Source organism: Humulus lupulus, chromosome 1 (genome assembly GCF_963169125.1).
Source record: "Humulus lupulus chromosome 1, drHumLupu1.1, whole genome shotgun sequence".
Classification (NCBI taxonomy): Eukaryota; Viridiplantae; Streptophyta; class Magnoliopsida; order Rosales; family Cannabaceae; genus Humulus; species Humulus lupulus.
This window is the reverse complement of record NC_084793.1, coordinates 300215364-300221363: the sequence shown is the minus strand read 5'-3', so window position 1 is coordinate 300221363 and position 6000 is coordinate 300215364.

Below are 6000 nucleotides of genomic sequence, written 5' to 3'. Positions count from 1 at the left end.
AGAGAAGTGGATGTTAGTCCACAATTTTTATAATGGGCTTTGCGATACAACTCGCACTATAATAGATGCAGCAGCAGGTGGTGCTTTCATGAGTAAATGGGATGATGAGGCATATGAATTGTTAGAGGAGATGGCTATGAACAATTATCAGTGGCCTGCCGAACGAGACACCTGACAGAGAAAAGTGTTTGGGGGTACATGAATTAGATGCTATCACTGCTTTAACTGCTCAGGTTGCTTCATTGACAAAACAGTTGCAACAAAACAAGATCTCAGCTCAAGCCCAGGCTATACAGATGTAATCAGGGTGTGAAATATGTGGAGGGCCTCATTTGTATGAACAGTGTACAGCGGCCAACATGTATGGTAATATGCTAGTTGATCAGGCTCAAGTACAGGCAGTTGGTAATTTTCAGAGGCCATATCAAAACCCGTTCTCCAACACTTACAATCCTGGGTGGAGAAATCACCCAAATTTCTCATGGAGAAACAATCAGGACCAACAGTCACAATCTCAAGGGCCATACTAGCAAAACATGTCACAACAGCCTATGAATCAAGCATCATCGTCACACCAGCCTAGACCGCAAGATCAACCAGAAAAGCCTAATGACTTGCAAACAGCCTTGTTGACTCTCACTAATAGTCAGACTCAATTCATGACTGAGACCAGATCCTCCATTCGAAACCTTGAGACACAAGTGGGTCAGTTGGCCAACATGCTTAATAACAGACCGCAAGGGAATTTGCCTAGCAATACTGTGGTAAATCCTAAAGAGAACTGTCAAGCAATTTCGTTGAGGAATGGTAAGCAAGTGGAGCAGCCCAGTGTACAAAAGTCAGTGGTTCAGAATGAAGAGTTGGGTGAGAAATCAGATACAAATGAGAAAGGGGTTACTGAAGACCACCAGGGTTCAAACAAGTGTCCTCCCTTTGTTGATGACCAGCCAGTTCGAGTTCCATATCCTCAGAGGCTTAGAAAAACTACACTGGATAAACAGTTTTCTAAGTTTTTAGAGGTATTCAAAAAGTTGCATATCAATATTCCTTTTGCTGAGGCATTAGAGCAGATGCCCAGCTATGTGAAATTTATGAAAGAGATTATGTCCAAGAAAAGGAAGATGGAAGATTATGAGACGGTGTCGCTCACTGAAGAGTGCAGTGCAATATTGCAGAGGAAGTTACCCCAAAAGTTGAGAGATCTGGGGAGCTTTACTATACCGTGTACAATCGGGAAGTTTGAATGTAAGCATGCTTTGTGTGATTTGGGGGCAAGTATAAATCTGATGCCTTTGTCTGTATTCAGAAGACTTGGTTTGGGGGAGGCTAGTCCTACAACAGTTACATTACAACTAGCAGATCGTTCAGTTAAACACCCCAGAGGAATCATAGAGGATGTCCTTGTTAAAGTGGACAAATTCATTTTTCCGGCAGATTTCATAGATTGGATATGGAAGAAGATGAAAATGTCCCAATCATTCTGGGAAGACCATTTTTAGCTACTGGGCAGGCTTTAATTGATGTTCAAAAGGGTGAACTGACACTTCGAGTCCAGGGTGAAGAAGTGGTATTCAATGTGTTTAAGGCCTTAAAGTTTGCAAATGTAAATGACAGTTGTTTCAAAGTTGACATGGTAGAGAAAGCAGTGGCAAAAATTAATCTCATAGAGGATTCACTTCAGAAGAGTTTGACAATTGATGATATAGATGCTAAGTTAGACAGTGAGGTCCAAGAGTGTGTACAGTGGATGAATTCTAAAGGGAAAATTTATAATCGAAAATATGAAGATTTGGGCCAAGGACCTGAAAGACCATTACCATCAGTTCAGAAACCTCCAGAGTTGGAATTGAAATCATTGCCAGCACATCTTCGATATGCTTTTTTGGGTGAGAAGGAGACTTTACCAGTCATTGTGTCTTCTTCTCTTTCCACTGAGGAGATGGAAAAACTTTTAAGGATTTTGAGAACCCATAAGTTGGCAATTGGATGGACGTTGGCAGATATTCAGGGAATAAGTCCATCCACATTTATGCACAAGATCTTGATGGAAGATGATAGTAAGCCCTTCATTGAAGCACAACGTCGATTGAATCCAGCAATGAAAGAGGTGGTAAGGAAGGAGATCTTGAAGTGGTTAGATGTTGGTGTGATCTATCCCATTTCAGATAGTAATTGGGTAAGTCCAGTTCAGGTAGTCCCTAAGAAAGGAGGGATTACAGTAGTAAATAATGACAATAATGAACTTAACCGAACGCGTATAGTAACTGGTTGGAGGATTTGTATTGATTATCACAAGCTGAACAAAGCAACCAGAAAAGATCACTTTCCACTGCCTTTCATTGATCAGATGTTAGACAGGTTGGCTGGACACCAGTATTATTGTTTTTTGGATGGCTACTCAGGGTACCATCAAATAGCCATTGCTCCTAAGGATCAAGAGAATACGACTTTCACCTGTCCATATGGTACATTTGCATTCCGTCGTATGCCTTTTGGGTTGTGCAATGCTCCAGCCACTTTGCAAAGGTGTATGATGGCTATTTTTTCTGATATGGTGGAACGAAGCATTGAGATCTTTATGGATGATTTTTCTGTTATGGGGTCTTCTTTTGACGATTGTTTAAGGAATTTAGAGGCTGTGTTGAGAAGATATGAAGAGACGAATTTAGTCATGAATTGGGAAAAATGCCATTTCATGGTAAATGAAGGCATAGTACTTGGGCACAAGGTGTCTAAGAATGGTATTGAGGTTGATAGGGCTAAAATTTCTATTATTGAAAACTTACCACCTCCAGTTTCAGTGAAAGGGGTGAGAAGTTTCCTTGGTCATGCGGGGTTCTACAGAAGATTTATAAAGGACTTCTCCAAGATTTCTAAGCCACTCTCGGCATTGTTGATGAATGGGGTGCCATTTGAGTTCGATGAGAAGTGTCTTGAAGCTTTCAGGATACTAAAGCAGAGATTTAATCAAAGCAGCATCCCGCTTCTTCGCATACTTAAAATACTCAATCTGTTGCTGCTCACTGTGCTCCACACGACTCAGGATCATAGATAACAACATGGCAGTAGTGGAGGTAGGCGACGCTTCATCGCTCACAGGTGCTTTACCACGATCTGATTTAGCGCCATGGCCTTGCACTCGGTGAATGGAAACCAAATCAATGTCGACACGCCCTTGCAACACTTCTTCCGAAGGGCTGATAGTGACTCCCGCCTTCAAACATAACTGAGTAATCAGCGCAGGAAAGAACAAACGACCAGAATTCTTTTTGGCGCAACTAAAGATTTCTTGCATAATGATCTACCCAACATCGATACTCTTGCCTGCCAAAATACAATACAGCAGCAGCACGCGGTCTTGATTCACAGTCGTATCATGGGTGATTGGTTGCAGTGCCCATTTGATGAAGGCAAGCCATACACTAGCTTTAGGAGTCACGAAAGCATAAGATAAAGTACGACGACCAGTGGTGGATACAGTCCAAGAGGCAGTAGGAATAGCCACGGTGCGAAGTGCCTCATCAAAGTGTTATGGCGTGGGGGCAGAAACTAAGTCTTGGAAGTCGGCATCCACATAAATGGGCAACCCATAAAATTCATTAATAACCTCTGCTGAAAAGGAAACAGAGGTACCGCGGACTATTACTTCAGGGTTCGCCTCGGTCACCAAGTTGGCATAAAATTCACGCACAAGGGGCACACACGCCCACTTGGGCTTCAAACAGAACCTGGCCCACTGGTGCTTCTCAATAACTTCAGTGATATAGGCTGGCAACTCAAAAGTAGCAGGTAAAAACCCCCATTCGGGCCATAACTTTTTAGTTTTAAGCTTCTCGAAGCGCTGTGCAGCCTCGGCGCAATGAAATTTCTCCGCATTGTGGGGTTGAGTAGATGGACCCGCCTTGGTGTGCTCGTTGGTCCTGGATTTTGTCTTGCGTTTCAGTGGTGTTGGCCCTGGATGGTATAGGACTGGTGGTCTTTGTTTGCTTGGATTTGTGGGTTGGTTTGGGTTGCTGTTTCTTGGGGGGTGCTGGTTTGGTTTGTTTTGCTGTAGCTTGTGATGGCTGAGGAGCAGGTGGTGTGGGGTCAGGTGTGATAGTGGAGGCCTCGGGGTTGGTGGACTTTGGTGTAGCTGAAGGTGGGACAGGGGAAAGTGGGGTAGATTTTGGGTTCTTTCTCTGTGCTCTCGTTTTAATGGTCATGATAGGAAAAATAAAAAAAAAACAGCAGCTAAATAACAAGGCTGTCCCACAACAAAATGGGTACCCAACAAGTCAATATACTGCTTATCAGTAAAGAGAGTGGGCAGAGCAACACAACAACAGAGCAGTACAAAGAACACTTCCAACTAATAATCCGATAGTTGACCCCCAGAAGAACACACTAACAGAAAAATCCAAAGCCCCAGCAATAGTCACAAGAGTACATCTGAACAAAGAAGTAGTACCCCAAATGTTTGCCTCGTGAGGAGCTTGGTGCTTAGTTGCCGAGAGCTGGGGTTAGCGTAGAGATACCCGGGGTTCTGAGGCTTGGGATCACCTCGGCTGAGACGGGGAGTGCACAGGGACTCGGATGCGCCTAGGAGGTCGAGTGATTGCTGGTGGGAGTTTCGGCTTGGTTTGTGAGGATGGGCGCCTGAATGTGGCGCGATGGGGCCTGGGTTCGGCGCTCTGGGTTGCTCGGCTACAGCGTGCGAAGAGGCGAGGTCAGGGGGTCGCCTGGGGTCGAGACGCACGGGCGTCTGGGGTAATGCTGGTGATTGATGGGTGGGTGGGATATATCTAGGGAAGGTCGGGGATGGATGGGAGGTGGTAGGCCGCGGTTTGGGGTGTTCGGAGGTGGCTTGGCTGGTGGTGCGATGGGGTTGTGGCTGCGCCGCTGGTGGTATGGGAATATGGGGAAGATGCCAATGGGTATTAGGGTATTTGGATATACATATATATATATTATAAAATAAATAAATAAATTATAAACAGATATATTGTATATTTATAATATATATATTATACAGAGATATATATATATGCATATATTCTATAGAAATTTTTTTTTACTGAAATTATATATACATATATATATAGATTCTATAGATATAAAAATTTTACCGAAATTATATATATATAGATTTCGTATAGTTATTCAGGTATACATATATATATATAACTTTTTTTTAATTTTTTTTTATATATATTTCTATTTACGTATATATGCATATAATTATATATATTTCTATTTATGCTTTACATTATATAATTTTATAAGTATTGTGGGAATTAGTATGTTTGGTGGATATTGAAATAAGCTAGAACTTGCTCAATTAATTTGTTGAGACGAAATTCTAAATGAAGTATTAAGTAGAGATGATTTAGGCAATTTTCTTTGGTAAATGTTTGAGCCTTTCCAACTAACCGATAAAATTTTTATCCTTAGTTACCCTTTTTGAGCCTTAAACTTTGGTTTTTGTTCTTGATTGTACTATTTGTGCCTAAATTTCCTAACTTTATTATTTTTTATTTTCCTTTGTTATCATAAGCATATAATTTGTGGGAAAGAAGTATGGAAAATGGTGAAGTATTGGTATGATTTGGATGTAGTATGATTGTACAAAAAGAAGAGAGAGAGAAGTTTTTGAGTTTATAAAACAAAAATTTTGATTGTCACACTCCTTGAAAGAAAAATATATATATATATGGAAAATATTAAGTTTAGGGGAGTGTGACTTGAAAAAAAAAAGTGATAAGTCTAGAAAAAAAAAATATACAATACAAAAAGAAAAGAAGAAAATGATGAAAGTGTTGTAATCTCTCTCTAATTGTATAAAATGGTGGTTTTTGGTGTGGTGAAGAGAAATTTGGCTGGTTTTGAGGTTTATATGCTTATGGTAATTTTGAGCCTAAATGACTATTTATCTACCTTTACCTAAGCCTAATGTTATGAGCCTATCAAAGTCTTTTTGATCTATTTGATACAGATTTTATATTATTGGAGACAAGTTAATTG